The sequence below is a fragment of the Thermobia domestica genome, chromosome 9, assembly GCF_964235325.1.
Source record: "Thermobia domestica chromosome 9, izTheDome1.hap1.1, whole genome shotgun sequence".
Taxonomy (NCBI): domain Eukaryota; kingdom Metazoa; phylum Arthropoda; class Insecta; order Zygentoma; family Lepismatidae; genus Thermobia; species Thermobia domestica.
In genome coordinates, this window is record NC_137462.1 from 249,163,934 (window position 1) to 249,189,304 (window position 25,371).

Here is a 25,371-nt window from a genome sequence, read left to right on the forward strand (position 1 = left end):
ACTATCTAAAAACTGTGGCATACGTGTTTAAGCATTTATGGAAATTTCGAGCCTATGGGAAGAAAGGGAATATTTTTTGAATATTAAAATTACCCACTATGTATTCAAAAACTACCAAGTAATAGCATTCATTAAAGTTGGACATGTGAATGTTTGCATTTAAGCTCAGTAAAAATAACATATTACGTGTTTCAGAAAGTTACGTTCCTAAGTAGTGAAAGAGAGTATCTTCATGGGTATTCCAGTTACCCTCTATCCGCTAAGAAAATAACAAATAAATGGATTTACTTAAGCTGGAGGTGTGTAATTCGTTTGAACTCTTATCAAAAAAAATGGAATACGTGTGCAGCGTTTTCGAAATTCCACTCCTAAGGGGAAAAGGTGTACAATTCCTATCATATTTACTCTAGGAGGACCAAGATGGGTCAAATTTGCCCGCACTTCCTATTTCTCTTTGCTCTGAACAAATCAATTTTTGAACTTGTTTGATTATTTTTTGTGTTTTCTTCTGTTAATCTTAACTTAAATTTAGTTGTACTAGAATGTATACTATCATGGTAATTTACGAAAAAAAAATGTAGCACAGGTGATTGGTCAATACATTTGTAAGCAACATAGAATAGATTAGAGAACTACTTTATTACTCCAGTAATATCTTTGTAATCTTGTATGTTCATTGAATTCGTGATTAAGCTAATAAAATCTACTTTCAGATATTGATCAAACATAACACTGGCAGATTTAGTATTGTAATTTGTCCACAAATGATAATGTATTTAATGGCACTTCATATCTGCTAAAGAAATGTCTGTAGCCTGTACTAAGATATATATTTGAAATATTTCGTATTAAAATAAAACTTCAGAAGATTTAATATAATTTTAAAACTCATACTTATTAGTAGGTCATTAAACAACTTAAAATTATATTAGTAATGGTTAAAATGGGTTTTACAACCTCGGGCAAAAAATTGATCCTCTTGGTCTTCCATGTGTCAGATTACACCTCGGTCTTTCTATGGTAACGTTCCCATTATGTATCGAGAAAAATGTAAAAATGTAAGGATTTCCTTAAAGCGTAAGTGCGAAATTTGGCAACTAAAAAGTTAGCTAACAAAATGTAATATGTATTTTGGCATTTTTGATACTTCGGATCGTAAGTGGAGGAAAGTGAACAGTATTTATAATATTAAAATTTCCCTGTATTTATTCACAGAATAACAAATATATGGATTTGCTTAAAAACTATTTTCTAAATATTGGTTAACTCATTCGAAGTATTCGGTAATTATGTTTCGAAAGGGGAAAACTGGACAATTTCTAATATATTCTGATTTTATACATACGAAATGGCTAAAGCGAGGAAGTGATTTAACCGTTTAAAATAAAGTTTTGACCAAAGTACTTGGGTCGACCTGGGATTTTATTGGCTCTTTTTGACTGAAATGTGTATCCTAAGCGAGAAAGACAGAACAATTTTTTTCAAGGAATATTCGCTGCACCGGTTGTTACATTTGTATCATATGGGTCAATTAATAAAATTGATTTTTTTACATTTCACCTTGATTCAAATACTGGGAGAAAAGTTTTACATAATACCTTCCAAATATTTTTCTGTAAACGTATTCTTCCCGTGTGAGGAACGGTATTTTACATACTTTGCATGTTTGAAATAAAGATACTTGAAAGAAAAGTGCTATTTCGTTTTGATGCTCGATTAAAAACGCACTAAAGCTTCTAATACATTTGTAACTTCAGATCAGTTAATCTTTCTCGCGCGGAATAACCATGGGACGTAAAACTCAAAGATTTCATTTCATTTTTTCTCACGCCTTGAAAAGTTATTATCAACAGATACACGAGATACGCGACTTATTTTGTTTTAGTACAGAAAAATAGTTTAAATATATCAGGAAAATTTATTCATTTGGTTTTCATTATTAAACATTTTTCGTGGGGAATGGGTACCATAAAGTGGAAAACGAAAAGAGCATTTGCCCGGTTGCCCGGCGGACAAGTCCACCTCTGATTCATGACATTGAAAATCATCATTCACGGAGATAACTTTACCAGAACTGAATAAGTATCACGTAGCTACATTACACAGAAGTAATTATTCGTGGATACAGGAGCTTCTTCTTGTTATGTGTCTGAGGCCAAAGCGAAAGAATGGGAACAGGAAGGTTGTGTTTTTAGAAAGGCCAATTTACAAATAAATCTAGCTTCAGGGTCAACTAACTCAAATGCTTTTGTTGTTGTGGACGTAAATTTTTGGGGGCAAAGAATAAAGCAGAAATTCTTTATTGTGAAATTTTTGATCAAAGATTTGATCGTAGGCCGGGACTTCATTAAACGAAGCCGAATCGTACTTTCTTTGTGTAGGGGCGGTTATAGAATTGAAGATGATAGCTTTCCTATTTACTTGTTTAATAAAGCAACAGATCTCGATAATCGTGAAGAAGCTTTGTTAATAGAAAATAAAGATGAGATAATAGAAGGCATGTTGTTTAGAGTAATGGTGGACGACGACAATAAAAATAAACTTAGACAAGTGCTAACAAGAAATAAAGACGTTTTTTCTTCGAAGCCAGGTCGTACGCATTTGATAGAACATAAAATTTTATTAAAGGAAAACGAACCTTTTTATACGAAATTGAGGCCTCTTGCGAATGATAAAAAACACATAATGGAAAGATTGTTGTGTGAGATGGAAGATGCGGGGCAGATAGGAAGAACTTCCTCGTCAGATTATATTAGTGCACCCATACTTCATCAAAAATTACATGGTTCTTTGAAGGTCGTGTATGATGCCAGATCTGTAAATCGTATTTCGGAACGAGAACAGTTTATTTTACCGAGTATAACAGAATCTATTGCCCATTTGGGGAGGAAAAAACTTTTTGGAAAGGTGGATCTTAAATATAGCTATGCACAGTTGCCTATCCATAAGGATAGCCAGAAACTAACAACGTTCATAACTCATAAAGGGCTGTACTTCTTCAGGACTGGTTGTTACGGTTTATCCGGTTTACCGACTACGCTAGCCAAATTGATGCAACTAGTATTGAAAGAGTTGTATTTTACTAAGGTGATAGTATATTATGATGATTTAGTTTATACAGGTGACACTCCAGATGAACTGTTAGAAGTTTTGAATCTAACTTTAGAAAGGTTTAGAGAAGCCGGTTTAACACTTAGTCCGGATAAATGTGAATTCTTTAAAACGGAAATAGAGTTTCTAGGTTTTCGAATTACCAATGGTTACGTAAAGTGTACCGAAGAAAAACTTCGAATGACGAAACAATTTCAGCCGCCTAAGAATGTAAAGGGGTTACAGAAACTAATAGGATTTTTTAATTTTTTCAGATTTAGAATTAAAGATATGTCATCCATTTTGGCACCTTTAACAAACCTACTTAAAAAGGGAGTTCCTTTTAGGTGGGGGAAACAACAGAATAAAGCACTTCAAAAACTAAACGCTGCGTTGGCAGAGGATCCAGATCTTTTAATACCAAACTTACATGAGGATTTCCATATCTACATCGACGGATCAGCAATAAGCTCTGGATACGCGCTTTGTCAGAAAAATGAACAGGGAGAAATGAAAGTGATTGCCTATGGGAGCCGAAAGTTTAATAGTATACAACAGAAGTATTCATCAAGCTATTTGGAATTGCTTGCAATTTTGACATCATTAGAAATTTTCGAAGTTTATTGAGCCTATACAAAATGTGTACATGTATACTCAGATCACAGAGCTATAATGTACCTTCTAAAAGCAAAAAATCTACCATCAATAATTCATCGGTGGGTGACAAGGATTTCTAGGTTTCCTGTAGTGATACATTTTATTCAGGGCAAGAAACAGGCAGTAGATTTACTTAGTAGGATTGAATCAAATCACACGGAGGGGGAAGAATTTCTTGGTTCAAGAGAGGCCGAGCAAGCTCTTCCAATAACAGCTCAGAACACAGGGTTCATTAAAATAGATATGGAAAAAAGTGGCGTGGTTGGATTGAGTGAGATTCCCACACACCAACTTCTAATGATTGATATAAATAGCTCTAAGAAAATTAAAGAAGAGAAAAGAAGGCAAAGAAAAGAAAAGCAACTAATGAATGATAGACTAGGACCTCCGGTTAAAATAAGCCGGGAAGAAAAATTGGCGTTAATGAGTGAACTGCCTTTTTGTGAGAAAAAAGAAGAAATTGAAAATTTGGGTTTGAAGGGAGAAATCAACTTATTAAGAAATCCAGAGTTTTGGATAAAAAGACAAAGGGAAGATCAGTTTCTTCAAGCTTTAAGAAAAGACAGGAAGTAAAGGTTCACAGGAAAATGTTGAATAAACTCAGAGCGTTGAACAGAATAACTTTCTTCTCTGATGAGGGAATTCTGATGCGTAAAACACGAAATAAAGGAGAAGAAATTGTTGTGATATGGGCACCAGATTCAGTAAGGGCTGTTTTGTGTTATGCGGCACATATTATTCCAGAATCAGGTCATCCTTCTTTTGAAGAAACTTATGATAAGCTCAGACAAGAATATTTTTGGAAAAACATGAGAAAAGATATATATCAGTTTACCAGAGCATGTACGCCTTGTAGTGAGTATAAAGTAAATTTAAATTCCAAGTTCGGGAGTTTAGAAAGTAAAGTGTGCGACAGGCCTAACGAGAGAATTTATCTAGACAACCTAGGGCATTGGCTACAAGTTGTAGACAACCTAGGGCATTGTACCAGTTTTCGGGAGTATTTCTGTCATTAGTGGGTGGTGGAACAGTGTTAATTTCTGAACTCTCTGTTATTTTTTATAGCTTACGTTTTGTGTTCAGATAATGTCTTTTATTTAGAAGATGTCATTCCAAATATTGACGGTTTTTTCAAGGTTTTTCAAGAATTATTTAAATTCCAGTTCAATATTCTGTCCAAGCGCAACAAAACAATTCAGTCCAGTGTTTAGTAGACTAACAAAAATAGTATTGTCTATTGTTTCGATGTTCTACTCACTGAACAACGTCCTTTGATCTCGTCTAGAGTGTCCACTCCTCCTTTAATAGAATTATAAAATGTAAGCACAAAGTTTTTTCTCTTCTCTTCTGATTGTGGATCGATGTTCTCGGTAGACAACAACAATGCAATTTTAAAAATCATTTGATTAGCATTTGGATCTATTTTATTCAGCATAGAGTTCGTAAGAAATACAGTACATGCCCCAAATAATGTATTTGCTGCATCTTTTCTCTATTTCACTACAGATAAACCACATGCTAAATTACATTCCCTAGTCCTATGGGTTAGGGAAGGATAGCGTACGTTCCATAATGTCTTGTCAGCTTTTCTTTATATTAGAACAGATAAACTTAGGTAACGCATTTCAATACTTGTGTTGTTAACAACTAATTTAATCATGATATCTTCTTCTACACCATCTTTTCCATCCTCATAGAATATTTCAGACACATCATTTAAATAATAATAATAATAATAATAATAATAATAATAATAATAATAATAATAATAATAATAATAATACCCTTGAAATCAGTCGCACTTCTTAAACAGAAATTTTGTTCACATGAACCAGTACATTTACGGCATAAATGCATTATCTGATTGGTATGCATTCTTTTTCTTCTTTGCCACAAATGTATTAAGTTCATTAATCATTCAGAAATACAACTAAATTCACAAAGGCGGCAGCAACACATTAAAATAAACGAACAAGGTTACATAAGATTGTCACAGAACAGTACTATCTATACATAGTGCGAGAGGCCCCTCAGAATGCTTTCTACCGGGTCACTTATCATGTGGAGTCGTGCACGGTCGAAAATACCAGTTAGCGCACAAAAGCTTTATTACGTGGAACTTATTAGAGCCAAAGAATATATATATATATATATATATATATATATATATATATATATATATATATATATTGGACGAATTCACATAGTATAGAAAGTTATAGGTAGATGGGCGCAGTGACCTGTAATGTATGAAACATAATTCTTCAGCTTGGTCTTTAAGGCAGTTATGCGACATCTCAAGGGTTAAGAAAAATTCAAATTAACAACTTATGGGCCAATGCCTAGTCAACTCTGAACATGGTCATAGTAAAATTTTATTTCGGAATGTAATAGAGTTCTGATGTGTGTTCTGAGTAGCATTCGTTCAGTTCTATGAAATTGTTATTGTGGAATGCTTAACTCATTATGCATAAGAACAAAAATTCACAATTTGTGTGTTAGTCCGAACTTGCTGTGTACAAAGTAACTGAACTCTTGGTAGAAATATTACATCTTTATTTATTAAAATTTAAATTAACAATTCATGACACTCACAGACTGACTATAAACTACGTTTTAGAACTCTTTTATTTCGCAGTGTAATAGAGTTCTGATGAGAGTTCTGAGTAGCACTCGTCATGTTCTACAAAGTGCTGTTCGTAATATAGTTAAATCTTTATTTATAACATTTTACGTAAACAATTTATGGGCCAAAGCACTGTGAACAAGGTCACAGTAATAATTTATTTCATAATGAAATAAAGTTCTGATTAGAGTTCCGAGAAGCACTCATCATTTTCTGTAAATTTGTGTTCGTAGAATGGTTAAATCGTTATTTAAAACAATTTAAAGAACGGATTTATGGGCCACTCACGAACCGACTTTGAACATGGTAATACAACTCTTCTCTTAAACAATGAAATTCAGTTCCGATTATCGTTCTGAGAGACAACAATTAAGTCCTTTAAGCTTCATTTCATAGAATGGTTATATCATTATTTACAACAATTTAAATCAACAATTTATAGGCCGCTTGCAAACCGAATGTGAACAAGGTGATAAAGCTTTTTTCTTTTCCAACAAAATAGATTTCTTCATGAAATTTCTAAGCAATATTCCTCAAGTTCTATAAAGTTCTGATCGTTGAATGGGTAAATCCTTAATTATAAGATTTTAAGTAAACAATTTATGGGACACTCCCGGATCGAGTGTGAACAAGATGATAGAACTTGTTTATTTAATGTGGAAATAGGGTTCTGATGTGAGTTCTTATAATCACCTGTCAAGATCTATATACTATTATTCTTTGAATGGTTATATCTTTATTTATAACAATTTTAGTCAACAGTTTATGGACCGTTCGAAGACAACTCTCAACAAGGTGATATAATTCTATTATTTCGTAATTAAATGGAATTTGATGAGAGTTTTAATAATACACGTCAAGCCCTTTAAAGTTCTGTTAGTAGAATGGTTATATTTTAATTTATGACAAATTAAATCGACAATTTAAGGGGTTATTCGCGAACCGACAGTGAACAAAGTTATAGAACTTTTTATTTTGTATTTAATAGAGTTATGATGTATTTCCTGAGTAGCATTTGTTCCGTTTTAAGGATCATTTATTGTAGAATGTTTCACTCGTTATTTATAACAACATAAATCAACTATATATGGGATTTTCGGGCACCGACTGTGAACAAAATGATAGAAATATTTTATTTTTTATTTAAATAGAGTTCTCTTGTGTGTTCTGAGTAGCGTTCTTTAAGCTCTATGAAGTTCTTATCGGTGAATGATTAACTCATTATTTATAAGTACGAAAATTTACAATTTATGTGTTAGTCCGAACCAATTGTGTACAAGGTGATGTAGCTCTTAATAGAATAGTTAAATTCACATTTATTATAATTTAAATTTAAAAAAATATGCTACTTGCTGTCCGACTATGAACGAGGTGTTAGAACTATTTTATTTCACAATATTATAGATTTATGACGATTTATACCTCTCGTCAAGTTCTTTAAAGTTCTGTTCGGTGAATAGTTACATCTTTATTTATTACATTTTACATTAACATTTTACATTAACGGACTATGGAGAAGCTTATAGCAATATTTTATTTTGCAATGAAAGAATTTTGATGAGAGTTCTGAGTAGCACTCATCAATTTCTATAAAGTTTTTTTTTCGTAGAATGGTTAAATCTTTTTTTATAACAATTTAAAGAACCGATTTATAGGCAACTCTCGAACCGACTGTAGACATGGTGATACAACTCCTCTCTTAAACAATGAAATTGTTTTCGGATCTGAGTTCTGAATGGCAGTAGTCAAGGGCTTTAAAGATCAGTTCGAGAATGGGCATATCTTTATTTATAACAATTTAAATGAACTATTTATGAGGCGCTCGCAAACCGACTGTGCACAAGGTATAAAACTCTTTCTTTCTTTAAGAAAATAGAGTTTTGGTGTGAGTTCTTAGTAATACTCGTCCATCTCTATAAGGTACTGTTTGCAGAACAGTTATATTTTTATTTATGACAATTTAAATTTAAGAATATATGGGCTACTCGCGAACTGACTGTGAAAAATGTGATAGAACTCTTTTACTTTTTATTTAAATAGAATTCTGATGTGTGTTCTGAGTAGTGGCTTTGTGAACCACTTATCGTAAAATATTTAACTCGATTTTTTAACATCGCAAATCAACAATTTATATGCCAATCATAAGCCGGCTCATAACAAGGCGATAACACTCTTCTATTTCGCAACTAAATAGATTTCTGACTAGAGTTCCGTGTAGTACTCGTAAAGTTTTTTTTTTTAACTTCTGTTCGTAGAATAGTGAAATCTTGTTTAATAAAAATTTAAGTCAGGGTCATTCCACGTCAGTTCATTCAGCGAAAAACCGAAATGTCACCCACCGACTCAGACTTTAATGATATTTGGTACACTTGGTCTACAACCACCAAAACTAACTTGTGCAAAATTTCAGAGTTCTCGCTCAACCCGTTCCCATGTTATGGTCCATCAAAATTTGGACATGGCAGGCACAAAATTCTATTCGCGACAGCCGGAAATGGTGCATCAAGGTTTAAAATTTCCTTCATAACATGCTCATATGAATCTTTTGAGGCAACAAACCTATCCATTCCGATGCAGAATTGTCTGTAGATTTCAAATCTGTAGTCAGATTTGACATAACATCAACCTAAAGTGCACTTTTGTACAAAAAAAACTAATAAAAGGCATACTTGAAAAATGAGCCTTAACTAGAAGTACAAAAATGGCTTTATTTCAAAAAGTACCAAATTCACAGAAATAATTCCTAGATATTCTGAAAGAAGATGAAATTTCCTATAAAACGATGTGAAAATTGTGTTGGGTATTTAAGCATGTGATGTACTACATTCAAAAATGTAAAAATGAATGAAAAGAATTGTCGAAATTTTCCTCCTGCCTCTTTTAGTTGACATGGCTGTTACTATGTGGCAGCAAGTAGAAGTACCCTGGGTGAACAAAGAGTGCGGAACAACAAAGGAGAGAATCTGGAAAGCAAAAGTTTCATAGTTTGTGACACATTTTGAATTACAGAATAGCATTATTTGCTGCATAATCTGCAATATTGCGATTTGTATTCACTAACGTTTATAAATTAATTAACTAATGTATAAAGTAATTAATTAATTACCTATATCCTGTTTTCATTTTAAGGATTGAAATGGAAGGTGAATTTTCATCTGAAGTTACTGAGACTGATCTACCTTCTTGAAACATAGGTTGTGCACATCCAAACTCAAAATGCCACCAGACTACATATGGTTCTACGAAGGAAATTCTGTCAGTTAATAATGAAACTTTCGCAGAGAGTGAAATTGAATTTATTTTGTGGAGGTCTAAATTACAAGGTACCAATGAGAACTTGACTGTTTTCATCATAAACAGTGGTATTTTCATCACTATGGACTAGCTCACAAGAAATGTTGTGATCCTTTTACAAGGCACAAGAAAATAGTGCGACCTGATTTGCGAACAGTGACGCTGGAACTCGTCTGGAAACATCTCGATCTCGACATTATCGTTATCCCAGGTCAGAAAATGTGCTCCAACTGCCGCAAAAGAGTGGAGAAGGAAATCGCTATTGTCAAACAAGTGAAATCGTCTTCAGACACGCTAGAGTCAGCATCCCCACACAAAAGTTCAGACAGTGAATTCAAATTTGATCCGGATACAGGAGAAGCTGCAGTGGAAGAAGAAAAAGCAAAGCTTGATGCAAGTTTAACACATTTAGGTCTTTCCTGTTGTACCTTATTCTATTGAAACTAACCGTTTAACTGAGAAATCTCTGTTTTTTTTTATCTGATGTCTTACATCATGATGTGCCTTTTGTGTATAAAGTCCAATCTGGAACCATGTCGTTCTTAAAGAGTAAATATCCACACACAGGGTGTCTACAAAAATTCTAAAATTAAATTTCGTGACTTTTTCGTGACCTTTTCTTTACCCAATCATAACATTTTCTTTCATATGCATCTATGATAATAAGTGGTATATCGGATTAGTAGTAGAAGTAGATGCTGACAATGCGGATATAAATACAAAATTCATGTACTCAGCTGGGCCTGCAGCATTCTTTTATTGGCCTAGCAGAGCTGTCACATGTTGGGCCCCAGTACGGCATGTTTTATCTGTTATTAAGACTCCATTTACTTGTACTGATAGGCAATACCAACTGAGTAGTAAATGTAAATTATTAATTGAACAGAAATGGACAACTGTTGCCAAAAAATGAAATGTATAGGCCTATGTAAGTGTGCTTGAGTGCTGGAAAGTATTACACTTACCTGCACATTGTGTAAAACTGCATTTTTATTTCTTCTTTAGCAGTAAGTCAAATACCCAAAACGATTTTCACTTCATTTTATAAAAAATTTAATCCTCTTTCAGAATATTCAGGAATTATTTCTGTGAATTTGGTACTTTTTGAAATAGAGTCATTTTTGTACTTCTAGTTGAGGCACGTTTTTCAAGCATACTTTTTACTAGTTTTTGTACAAAAGTGCACTTTAGGTTGATCTCTAATCTGACCACAGATTTGAAATCTACAGACAATTCTGCGTCGGAATGGATAGGTCTGTTGACTCAAAGGATTCATATCATCATGTTACTAGGGAAATTTTGAACCTCGATGCACCATTTCCAGCTGTCACAAGTAGAAATTTTTTCCTACCATGTCCAAATTTTGATAGACCATAACATGGGAACGGGTTGAGCAAGAACTTTGAAATTTTGCACAAGTTAGTTTTGGTGTTTGTAGACCAAGTGTACCAAATATCATCAAATTCCGAGTCGGTGGGTGACATGACCTGGATGAACTGACGTGGAATGACCCGTCAACAATTTACGGCCAACGGATAGCCGACTGTGAGCGAGGTCATAGTATCATTTTTTTTCGCAATCAAATTGAGTTCTGGTGTATGTTCTTAGTAGCATTCGTTCTGTTCTGTGAAGTTATTATGGTGGAAACGCTTAACTCATTATTAAATAGAACTTAAATCTACAATTTATGTCTTACTCCGAACTAACTAACTAGAATGGTTAAATCTTTATTTATATCAATTTAAAATAAAAGTTTATATACCACTCTCGACCCGACTGTGAACAAAGTGATGAAATCTTCGCAATTTCGCAATTTAATAGACTTTTGATGGGTGTTCCGAGTAGCGCTGTCAAGTTCTATAAAGCTCTGTTTGTATAATGCTTAAATCTTTGTTTATAACAATTTAAAGACACGATTAATGCTCCCCTCGGGAACTGACTGTGAACATGGTGATACAACTCTTTTCTTTAACAATGAAATTAAGTTCTGATAAGAGTTCTGAGCGGCACCAGTCAAGGTGCTTAAGCTTCTTGTATATAAAGTATGGTTATATCTTTATTTATAACAATTCTAATCAAGAATTTAAGAGCCGCTCGCAAACCGACTGTGAACAAGGTGATAAAACTCTTTTATTTCGTAATATAAGAGACTTTTGATGCGAGTTTTTAATAATACTCTTCAAGTTCTTTATTGTTCTGTTCATAGAACAGAACTCTTTAACTTCGCAACGAAATAGTGTTCTGATTTGAGTTCTATGTAGAAGTCATCTAGTTCTACATCGTTCTGTTTCTTTAATGGTTACATCTTTATTTACATCGATTTCAGTTAACAATTTATGAGACTATCGCCAACGCGAACCGACTGTGAACAAGGTGATGGAATTTGCTTATTTCGCAGTGAAATAGAGGTTTGATTTATGTTCTGTATAGCAATCGGTAAGTTCTATAAAATTCTGTTCGTAGAATGGCTAAACCTTTAATTATAACATTCTAAATTAAAACTTATTGTCCAAACACGAACTGGCTGTTAACATGGTGATAGGACTCTTTATTTCGCCATGAAATAGAGCTCTGATGAGAGTTCTGAACAGCAATCGGGAAGTTCGTAGAATAGTTAAATCTTTATTTATAATAATTTAAATTAAAATATATAGGCAAATCACGAACTGACTGTGAACAAGGTAATATAACTCTTTTAGTTCCTTACGAAATACAGTTCTTATGAGAGATCTAAGTAGCAATCTTCAAGTTCTGTAGAGTTCAGTTCGTTGAATTTGTAATTCTTTATTTATAACAATTTAAATTAACAATTTATATTCCTCTTTCGTACCGACTGTGAACAAGCAGAGAGAAATCTATTAATTCGAAATGAAAAGTGTTCAGATGAGAGTTCGGAGTAGCTCTCGTCAAGTTCTATAAAGTTCTGTTCGTATAATCGTTAAATCTTTATTTATAACAATTTCAATTAAGAATTTATGGGCCATTCGCGAACCGACTGTGAACAGGGTGACACGACACTTTTTCTAGAAATGAAATAGAGTTCTTATTAGAGTTGTGAGTAGCACTCGTCAAGCTCTATAAAGTTCTATTCGTTAAATATGTACATCATTATTTGTTACAACTTAAATTAACAATTCATGGACAACTCGCGAAACAACTGTGAACAAGCTGATAGAAATTTTATTTCGCAATGAAATATAGTTCTGATAAGAGTTCTCATTTGCACTCGTCAAATTTTATAAAGTTCGGTTTCTCCAATGGTGAAATCTATATTCATAATAATTTAAATTCACAACTTCTAAACCATTTTCGATTCGACTGTCAACAATGTGATAGAACTCTTTCATTTCTCAATGAAATAGAGTTCTGATTTTAAATCGTGAATTTTTTTTAATATTCTGTTCGAAAAATGTTCAAATCATAATTTATGACAATTTAAATTAACAATTTATGAGCCACTTGCAAAAGTACTTGAACAAGGTGATAGAACTCCTTTTTTCCGCAACGAAATAGATTTCTGATTGGAGCTCTGACTAGCACTCGTCAAGTTCTATAAAGTTGTGTTAGTAGAATGGTTAATTCCTGATTAATAACAATTTACATTAACAGTTTTATGAGCCACTCGCTAACATACTGTGAAGATGAAAGTGATTAATTTCGAAATGAAATAGAGCTGCGATGTGAGTTCTGATTACTACTCCGGAAGTTCTATAATGTTCGTTTCGTAGAATGGTTAATACTTTATTTAGAACAATTTAAATTAAGAATTAATGGGCCGCTCCCGAACCGTCTCTGAACTGTTGATAGAACTGTTTGCTTTGGCAACGAAATAGAGTTCTGATGAGAGTTCTGGGTAGCATTCGTCAAGTTCTACAAACTTTTGTTCGTAGAATGATTAAATCTCTATTCATAACATTTCAAATTAACAATTTGTGGGAAGCTTGCTAAAAGACTGTGAACAAGGTGATAGAACTGTTTTATTTCACAATGAAATAGAGTTCTAATCAGAGTTCTTAGTAGCATTCATTCATTTATATAGAGTTCTGTTCGTAGATTGGATAAATCTTATTTATAGCAAATTAAATTAACAATTTATGACCCGCTCACCAGCTTACTGTGAACAAGGTGATAGAACACTTTTATTTCATAATAAAGTAGAGTTTTGATGAGATTTCTAAATAATACTCGTCAAGTTTTATTAAGGCTATGTTCCTAGGTTTTACTATATTTTTGTTTGTGACAATTTAAATCAACAATTTAAGGGGTATTCGCAAATCGACTGTCAACAAGTGATAGAACTGTTTTGTTTTATATTTAAATTGAGTTGTGATGTGTGTGCTAGGTAGCATCCGATCAGTTCTGTGAAGCACTGATTGCGGAATATTTAACTCACTATTTATAACAACTAAAATCAACAGTTAAAGGGTTACTCGCCAACCTACTGTGAACATGGCGGTAGAACTCCTTTATTTAGTATTTAAATTTGATGGGTGTTCTGAGTAGTATTCGTTCAGTTCTATGAAGTTCTGATCGTGGATTGTTTAACTCATTATTTCTAAAAATGTAAATCAACAATTTATAGGCCACTCGGGAACCGACTGTGAACAAGGTGATAGAACTCATTTTTTTCGTAATGAAATAGAGTTCTGATGAGAGTTTTTAGCAGCGCTCGTTAATTTCTATAATGTTCTGCTCGTTAATGGTAAAGTCATTATTTATTATAATTTAAATCAACAATGTATGGAACACTGGCGACCGACTGTAAGCAAAGTGATAGAACTCTTTTATTTCGTAATGAAATAAAGTTTTGATGAGAGTTCAAAATAATACTTGTAAGTTGTTTAAAGTTCTGCTCTTAGAATGGATATATTTTAATTTTTAGCAATCTAAATCAACAGTTTATCAGCAATTTGCGAACTTACTGTGAACAAGGTGATATAACTATTATTTGTTTTCAAATAAAGTTGTGATGTGTGTTGTGACTTGCATTCATTACTATGAGGTTCTGGTGCTGAAATATTAAACTCATTATTTACAACCACTTAAATCAGCAATATATGGGTTACTTGCGCACCGATTTTGACGTATTTAACAAAAAGTGTTAAGCAATAATATATTTGCTGGGAATGATGTGCAAAAATGCTGCAGCACTCGTTTTTCAGATCATTGGTTAGATATAAAGCTTAAAGTGCGCTCGTAGTTGGAATTGATCCCTGAGGAATCGTAAAAGCGAGAACAGTACAAAGAAAATACTCGTATTATCTACAGTATGTTTTAAGCGAAACATTGTCATTAATAAAACCTCATTGTCAGTAACTTTAAAAACCATTAGCAACAATTTTAGTGAGACTTATCTCTCGACAAATTAAATGTCTATACTGAGGAAAAGGAAAATTTTGTCTAAAATGTATTGAAAGAAATTCTGGAGCTGTTGGATTTAAAAATTCTTTATACATTTTAATCCTATACCATTCGTAAAAGTTTTCCACCAAAAGAGAGATACATCATCTGGTCCTTTCTTAGGTATATTTGGAAGTTCTTTTAATAAATGGAACACTTTTTTTTTGTAAGAAAATATTTTTCATCATCCTAAGCTGAAAATCATGATCTAGTTCTTCAATTTAATTATTGTTATATTTTTCTGCTTTCGTTTTATTATGACATGTTTTAAATTAACTGCGCCTTATATCTGCATTTCTAGAAAATTCTTGGAATTTTTTAAATTCATTACGAGTAGCAAACTTCTTCATTTATTAAGTTTTTAAATATTTCCTTTTGTAGCATACAAGTTTATAGTACGACTCATGTTAAACATAAAACAGAATTGAGGTTTTGTTACGGATTTTATAAACATGTTATGAAAATATTATTGTATTCTGCATTCATGTTTACATGTTCAAAGAACAATTAAATTGTATATGTTGGATCATGAATACGTCGCACATAACTAAGAACGAGACAGCTAATCAGTAACGTAAACTAGTCTAGCGCAGTGTACGTGTATGGTAATACATTTTACTTTTTTCCTCTTATACCTAATGATTTTAAATTTTTAAAATAATTATTTCAAGACGTTGTTTGTTAAAAATGTATCTCTACTAAGGAATTGTGTTAAAAGATATCTCAATTTTTCCTTTTATAAATTTTCATTTGATTTTAAGAGTATTCTGGAAATGTTCCGAGGTTTCTAAATACAAACTGTTAGTTAGCGATTGAACATAGAACTGTTATTTATACACAACCAAATAAATAATTTTCTATCTAAATTAAACTTGGAATAACAGGAAAATTATAGGACAGCATAGACTGGATCGCAATATAAAAGTTAGCTCACTTTTAGATGTAAATGATTTTACGGGTAATTTTATTATTGATATTGTTCAGATGAATTGCTTCATAATACAGAGATATGATCAATTATTTTGTATATGCTGTGATTTAGATAATTACAGGGGAGTCGTATCTTTCCAAATCCTTTTTGAAATGTTTTTTTATGGAATTCAAAATCAGATGAAAATATCAGTACCAGCAGTTTGAATAATTGGATGTTTTTTAAATTTTCAAGTTTCTAATTTATCGACATACAGAACAACCAACAACTTATTCTTGTCATGTTTATGTTTGTGATTTCAACTCGGACAACTACACATTCGGTTAAGTTTTCGAATGTCTCGTTTACTTAATTGCAATTTCCGACCAAGTTTCTCTGAAATTTAAGGAAACAGGTAAGGAAAGAGAAATTTATTATCATAAGTTAAATATTGCAATCAGTACTTATACACTAGAGTCTCCATATATCGGTTTCTCTTCTCGTCTGTGTTACATACAATTATTTTTTACCCGGAAGTTATAATTCACACCTTTCCATATCACTCTATAAGAAAGATATTAATTTTATACCATAAATATTGTATATATGTCATTATCACAATGTAATAATTCTAAATAAGGTAATACACATATTTTTATATTAATAAATCTGTTTTAATTTATGATAATTTAGTGTTACGGCCCATAATACATTTTACATATTGAACAAAAAATGAAACATGAATGAATATACATTTATCACCCGAGATGCAAAACTACCAACATATTTTACCTGGCTCTTATAGAAAAATAAGCATTGTAAATATGATTTAATGTTTTGTTTGAGCAAATTTTAATGCTATGCATCACTTGTGAATTTGAACTATTTTATATATTTCTTTGTCGAAAAAATGAAATATTCTGCTAATGTCAGCATCAATTTTTATTAATTGAATTTGATTATATTTAGGTCGGAGACAAAATAATATAATCATGAAGCACTTAACTGATTCTAGGTTTTGCAAGAAAGGAAACGTAATTGGAATTAAGACAATTGTATTGTAATTAAAGTAGACGTAATATTTAAACGAAATTATTGAAATACATAAGATAAATTCTTATTATTGAAATACATAAGATAAATTCGCTGTTTCATCAGGAATATAGGAACATATTAAAAATCAAATGAACGAGCAAAATAATGGTGAAAGTTAAATAAGATAGTAATATAAATACTTACTTCGTTCACACTAATATATAATCTGTAAAACCGTTTAATGAAAAAATAATGCGAATTAGCTTACTATTATTGATGAACTTGAACGTAACAGCACCATTATATTGCTTACTGATAAATAAAGAGAAAAACAACTTTATTAATTTTTGTGTATTCTGAACTTGCTAGTAAGGAAATCGGTCGGAAGGTACAAAGAGGAAGGAAATTTACATTAATCTACATTAAAAAATTGAAAGTAGATAGCCATAGTTAATAATTGTTGGCTCCAGTTAACAAAACTGGGAACTTACGTAAGTATAAAGTAAGTATACAAATTTCACTCGGAAAAAATGGTACTTTCCAAGTGCATATGGTAATTAGATTGTGCATTGCTCACATTTATATGAATTCAAACTGCAGGTAGGGGCCCTCTAATTAATACCAAAATTTTATTTTCATAAATTTTAACTTAGCATTTAGAGTTATTGAACATTTTGTGGGAGTATTTTCTCATTTTCTCGGAACAATTGGTACTTTCAAAGTACATCTGATAATTATATATTACATGGGTCACAATTGTATGAATTTCAACTGAACGTAGGGAACTTCTAGATGAATATAAAATTTCTGATTTGTTAGATCATAATATGACCCTTGGAGTTATAAAGATTTATTACAGGCAATATTTTGCTCATTCTTTCGGAAAAAATGTATTTTTACAAAGACATATGGCCATTAGAAAGTAATTTATATGGCCCACATTTATATGAATATTAACTGAAATAGACACTCCAGATGAATATAAAATTCTTATTTTCTTAGATTTTAACATGGCACCTAGAGTTATATAGTTTTTTTATTAAGCTTTTTCACATTTTTTGGAAAAAAATGCATATTACCAAGGCGATATACTAATTAGATATTGATTAGCCCACACTTACATGGATAATAACGGCAAGTAGGGACCCTCTAGATTAATATAAAATTTTTATTTTGAACCATTTTTATTTAACAATTAGGGTTATATGGCTTTATTGGACTGAGATTTTGCTAATTTCTTTTAGGAAAAAATGGTACATTTTAAAATGCATATGGTAATTAGATAATACATGGCCTACACTTATATGAATATTAGCTCAAAATAGGTACTCTCTAGATAAATATAAAAGACTTATTTTGTTAAATTTTAACATAACAATTAGAGTTTTATAGCTTTCTGGAGGCAATATTTTGTTCAGTGTTCGAAAAAAGTGTATTTTAAGGCCATGTGGTAATCAGATACCACATGGCCCACGCTTATATGAATACTAACTGAAAGTAGGTACCCTCTAGATGAATACAAAATTCTTATTTTGTCATATTTTAATTTGGTACTTAGAATTATATCGCTTTATTGGAGAGAGTATTATGCGCATTTTTTTCGGAGAAATGGTATTTTTCAAAGTTCATACGATAATTAGATACTACATAGCCAACATGTATATGGCTATTAACTCAAAGTTGTGACACTCTAGATGAATATGCTATTCTTATTCTGTTAGATATTAGTTTGGCACTAAAAGTTAAATAGCTTTTTGGAGCGAGTAAATTGCTCATTCTTTTTCGGAATAAATTGTATTTTTCCAAGGCCATATGAAAATTAGATGATACATGACAAGCATTTAAATAAATATTAACTGAAAGAAGGGACATTCTGAATGAATATAAAACTTCTTATTTTGCTAGACATTAATTTAGCACTTAGAATAATATATAGTTTTTTGGAGGGAGTATCTTATTCATATATTTTTTTTGAAAAAAAAATGGCATATTTAAAATCCATACGGTAATTGGATTGTACTACTATGAGCAAAATAAATGACGCGTCTCTTTATTTTGAAGTTTTTTGAAAATATCTCCGTTTTCTTTATATGTTCTAAATTTCGGAAGGTTTACCCAACAGGACAGGTAAACCAACAAACCCGTTTCTAATATTTGTATTAAATATTACCTTAAAATAAATAAATTAGAAGCAAAAAACATTAAATCGACAGAAATCTCGAGAATTACCAACTTTGCTAAAGTGGGTAATTTTGAAGAACGCGAGGGAATTCTGCAGTTCAAATCGAAACAGCGACATCTATGTCATTGAGAGAAACGTGGATTAGATCTACAAACGAAACTTTTAACGATACATTTTTAATATGTCTTACTACATGCATTATCAGCGAACTCCAAATATATGAATCTATGCTAAGTATTAACGTATAGATAGAGCAATTAGTGGAAATTACCTATGGAAAAAGACGAATTCTTAGCACAATCGCAATGAAAATTTTTCTTTATTTTAGAAAAGGTTCAATTCACGTTAGAAAACATTTAGCTCAGGGAGTTAAAGCAACTAGTTTGTATGCTGAATGTAGTGGGTTCAAACCCCATGGAAGTACCGTTGCTATAGTTATTTCTATGGCTATTTTATTTATTTTTTATGTGGGGAAGATTCAAATTGTAACATATGTGTAAACCTCATGAGTCAACCAAAATAAGAGAAAATGCCGTTGTGGCACTTACACTAGTCTTTCTAATTTTTGTTTGCAAACAGTTTCGTAATTATTTCCCGTGCTCACTTCTCATTACATGGTCACTGGTGCATAACGAATGTTTTCCAGTAAATGTTAATTCTAATTTGGAGAATTTTATAAAGTTTCACAATGTTTCTCACTTGATAGTTTTCTATCTACTTTTTTGGACACTTTGATAACAGATTTCCCTCTATATATTTAATTACGGAAAAGTTTTACAATGTATTTGTCTTAAATTGAAATTGTTTTGAATTTACCACATGAGTAAGTAGCCCGAAGAAGGAGAATTGAAGTAACTGATATTCTACGTAAAAGCAACTTGTTGTAGAATGATTATGCTTCTTACCTTAAGCACATAATCTTTACTTTAGAGAGTCATACAGAGAAGAATCTTGTTTTTACCTCTCCTATGACCACTCATCTTAAAGCTCTAGATGTAATGATTCGTGTCACATAATTTCGGCTCTCCAAAGACATTCATATGTATTATTATTATTATTATTATTATTATTATTATTATTATTATTATTATTATTATTATTATTATTATTATTATTATTCCTGAATATGCCACCCTTACATAATGTAATAACTTTAGGCATCTTAGTTAAAGAGCTTTCTTTAGTAATAATTTGAGCAACCACGTAACAAAATTTAATATGTATGAGGAGGCACGACTTTTTATTTCCCCCCCTTTCTTTTCAGCACCGTCCCAACAGAAAGTGTATAATTTTTGACAAGCAGGGTAGACAAAATAAATAAGAAATATATTTAGAGTATCCTTTCCTCCTTCGTGAATGGAATATCACGTAGCATTTTTTATTCTACCGAAGACGACTCTAGGCCGTTATGGTTAAGTAACAAAAGAAATACCTAATATATTTATTGCGCCCTTTGACTGTAATATTACCTCTTCTTTATTTGTTCGAGGCCGCCCTACACAACCAAGGGTGACAAAAGGAATAGGAAAAGTGTCTAAAGATTACAAAGCACTTTATATTTTGTCAGAAACAATTAAGTGTATATACAGCATTGCTTTCGTTAACAAGTGTTTCATCCTTGAGTCGCTTATAAAATTAGGCAGAATAAACTTTTGCCGATCATTGTTCTAGAGGGATTTGTTCAGAATGGTTTGGTGTCGGCCTAATAACGATGAGTATCCGGTATGTTTATTTACATCGCCGTTAAAGAAATAGCAAACTTTCTGAAAGTAACTTACTTAGGAACAATCAGATCCTCCTACTTAATTTCATCTAGCGTTCTGAGTGAAAGTTGTATGGGACTATTAGAAAATATATATTCCCGTTTCCAGGCTGATGGTAGAATTTCTTAAGCAGTTATTGAATTACGTTCGAAGCATAGACGTAAATACCGTCCCCGCAACCCTGTGGCGTGGGAACCGCACAAGCTGCAAGGCCAAAAATATACACAAAGTACGCAGGGGCGGACCAGGCCAAATTTTCACCAGGGCAAAGTGACGTTTTGGCGCCCTCCCCCTGGTACTAGCCTATATTTTACATTTTACCATAGTGTTTTTAATATTTTAAACCTATTTTTCAAAAGACATTCATTACCTAGGAAAACTTCACAAAGGATATGGCCCGCTATAAACAATACGAACTCCGTCCTCCCTCCCCTCGTTTGGTCTTGTGGCTAGCACGCCTGCCTTCTGTGATACCGGGTCCAATTCCCGGTGGATTACTGTTGAACGATAAAAGTGGTTCTGATTCCACTATAATTAGTATCCACATCTCCTTTGGCCTAACACCATATGCGTGGGTTTTCTCGGGGTTCTCCCGTTTCCTCCCACTTTCTTCATTCCGCCATTTTATTCATTACTCATCATCATTGTCTCCTTTAGCCTAACCGGCATAACCGTGAGACGTAAAACTCAAAGACTTCATTTTTTTCTTTAGTCATTAAGGCATAACCGTGAAATGCTGAACTCAAGCAAACAAACAAACAATGCTTACTCCCCCGCCACTCTTTATTCTACATGCCATCTCTCCATTTTTCGATACAGCCCCCTTAGTAGTATGAAACTCTCCTCTTTCATGGTTATGTAATTGCCACTACTTTACAAGAATATAAACCAAAAAATTCAGTAGAAAACACGCTATAAAATTTACTTTTTGAGGCTCGTTTTGGCGCACCTCTTTCTCTGGCGTCCCGGGAAGTCGCCCGGCCCTTGGTACGCCCATGAATGTACGGACGCATAACTAAGGACTGCGGAGGAGAGGTTAACCTTCATGTTATGCCACTGGTTTGACGTGTTTGAAATGTTCAGTGACTGATCAGTTAGTGAAATAATTTCGTTAAAGTTTAGCTAAGTTACAGACAAAGTTACCTAACCAAATATATTTGATATCGCGATGTCACAATTTGATTTTTCCTCACATAAAAAAGATAAAAACAATAGTAATAAAACTCTTATTCGTACTGAGCTCTAACTACCAACCTAATTCGTGCAGACTAGTTGCTCTCACCAACTGAGTTTCGATTTCTTACGCGAAAGAAGTCTGTTATATTACGAAGCATGCTTTTCATTCTCAAAACTGTTCGAAGTAATACGAACATGGCTTAAGAACAAAGACGGAACTGAATTACCACTCGATTGACCTTGAGGGCAAATCATCAAAGGTAGCTGTAAACGTAAGTTAAGCATGCATTTCTGTGGAGTTCTTTTCAGTATTCTTATCTGCCAATCACGCTTTTTCGTTGGAGTAATATTTTACAAACGTAACCTTTCGATAGAGCACAGTGGCAGACCAAAGAGAAGGAATTCTTGCTCTTGTGAACGTTGGATACCACAATGTGCAATAAAACTGTCGCGTCTCCTTGAAGTGATATTTTATCGAAAATAACTGTTTTCCTTCATATATCCGAAGTTGTTGAGGGTTTCAAAATAAGGAAACGTTACTGTCAAACAAGGACGCATTTAATGGTGGGTCCAGGTGATCCGGACCCCCCCCGTGAAATCCCAACTCTTATGTAAATTTAGAATAATTTTGGGGATTATGTTTTAAAATTTTATTATAATTTATCATAATATTGAAGTCGGACCCATCCCGAAATAAATTACTACATACGTGCCTGCTGAAAATTTTCAATATATTCGTTAAATAATAAAGTAAAATAATTAAATTAGGAGCAAAAAGCTTCAACACGGGCTAACTTTTGTCCACTGCCAATATTGTTAGAAGGGATATTAATAGCAAAAACTGCTAGTCAATGCTGAACCTTAGAACTTCACCCCGAAAAGCAAGTCTATTATTGAAAACTCCATATGAAACATTTTATCAAAACTTATCTAGCTTTTATCTGGCATGAAATTATTATATACACCAAAATGCACTCTCCTGAAATGTGTATATAAACATTGCTCTACGTATCTACGAAGCAATGAAAATTTTTTATCGAAATATGTGAGCAGGAAACTCTAACAGCCAGCCATTTTATTTAAATCGTAATAAACCCTGTAACCGTGCACTAACGTGAAGACAAACCTTGGTCCATTGGTAAAGTGTTGGAAGAATGAAAACTCAATGTTCGTAGGTTCGAATCTATCCACTCTACACAACATTTTATTCTTGTGTGTAACTATGAAATAAGAAAGAATAATATGCATAACCGTTAAGACAAAACTTCAACCAAGTCTGAAGACAACAATACTAAAATAGTAACACAATGACGTCAACCAAGAATTATTTCATGTAGCGTCTGGACGAAATTACAGCTGTCAACAATTGCAGAAGTAAAAACAGGCTGATAGGTGGAATGCAGTCTAGAGTTCTGAATGCATTTACTTCCTGAAATCTTCCGTCTCGTCATTGGTATGCCGTTAGTCATTGTAAAACCTTTCAATTGGAAGTGAAATGACACAAACTAAAACAGTTTTAAATCAATAAATGTCTATGTGTAAAAGTAGGTGTCTCTTATCTGTAGTTCTGAGTTCCTTTTACTTTGAAGTGACAAATGAGAGAAGAAAGTATGGTGTTCGAAAAAAAACAAATTTGAGATTTCAACGAATTTACACGTATTATAGCCCCTAACACCGAAAAAGTTATTTTTCGATACATTTCCATGTGGGGTTCTTCCGTACGTTCGCTACAGTTTTCTGTGTACTCGCCTAGAGGACATACCGTTCAACTTATCTGCACCAAATTTTAGTTTAAGATTTTCATAGTATTACCTATAGTTTCTTTTATTTCCCTCCTACTCCCAAAACAAGGGTAGTTTCCTGTACGATGAAAATAGAAAAAAATATTTTCTCATAACTGGCTCTAACGATCGTGTTTTCTTTATTTTTATATAAATCAATGTTTAATTAGCAATCCTATTTTGTGGTATAAGGCATTTATCTGAGCAAAATCTACAAGGGGTACTTTATACTTAGGGGTGAGTTGTTTCTAAGTGATTTTCTCAAAATGGACTCAAGTGTATTCGATCATATTTCATAAATAAATATTTCATTAATAGCTTAACAATATGGCATAACTCGTTTGTCCTAAAAATGCGACGGGTAGTTTATTCTTGGTGGAGTGTGTTGTCTAGGCAATATTCTCAAAAACGACTCAAAAGAGTTTATTCATATTTCAAAAATAAATATTTCGTTAATAACCTAACAATATGGCAAAACTCGTTTGTCCTGAAAAAAATTCGCGAGGGGTAGTTTACTCTTGGGGTGTTTTTCCTCCACGGTTTTCTCAAAAATGAGTCAAGCAATTTTGTTCGTACTCAGAAATAAACATTTCATTAATATTTCATTAAAAACCTAATAATATGGAATAACTCGCTTACCCTGAAAGAATCCTCAAGATATAGTTTATTCGGGGAGTTATTTTTCCCCCACGATATTGTCAAAAATTACTCGGACAATTTTATTGATAATTCATAAATAAGTATTTCATTAATAATTATATTTTAGTATAAGTCATTTCTTTGAAAAACAATTACGACGGACAGTTTATTTTGGGAGTCAAGGTTTTTCCCGACAATTTTCTCGAACGACAGACGATTTTGTTCAAATTTCTCAAATAAATATTTAATTAATAACCAAAAGTATATCTCAACTCATTGTTCGAAACAATTCACAAGAAGTAGGTTGCTCCTGACGTGTTCTTTTTGAACGACTTTCTCAAAAATGACTAATTTGATTTTTTCATATTTCATAAACAATTATTGCATTAATTGTTCTATTATATGTCTAATGAAAATATGCTCAAAGTGTGACTTAGTTTTGTAGTGTGGATTTTCTTCAATCAAAGTTTTTTATTCGATAATCTGACATTCGATGTATTTGAATAATACGATAATTTTATTTGTATTATCCAAATACACACTTCAGTAACAACTGCGGCCTAACACAGTTAAGAAATTGAATTGAAAAAGTTTAGTGCGGTGGCCCTGTAATTGAATATTTTTTGGTAAACTTCCTAGCTTTTTGTGGTAAACTCAGGCTTTTCTTTTTCGAGCGACAAAAGAGAGAAGAAAATATGGTGATTGTGAAAATAGTATATCAAATTTAGATTTCAACAGATTTACATACTTCATAGCGTCTACATACCGAAAATGTGATTTTTCGATACCTGTCTTTCCGGTCCGTCCGTTCGGTACAC

At 32.5% G+C, this 25,371-nt stretch overlaps 1 long non-coding RNA gene across 3 annotated transcripts in view; it reads left to right on the forward strand.

The window, feature by feature from the left end:
- The window catches only part of LOC145694246 (uncharacterized), a 1,290,393-nt gene that overhangs the window by 58,382 nt on the left and 1,206,640 nt on the right, over positions 1 to 25,371 (forward strand). The window contains exon 1 of one of the 3 annotated variants that reach the window (XR_014132976.1): positions 15,616 to 15,672. The exons of 1 other annotated variant lie outside the window; for it this stretch is intronic. This is a non-coding gene — a long non-coding RNA (uncharacterized LOC145694246). Of the gene's footprint in view, positions 1 to 15,615; positions 15,673 to 25,371 lie in introns of those variants that run through there. One more of the 3 variants, XR_014132977.1, reaches the window with a different exon arrangement.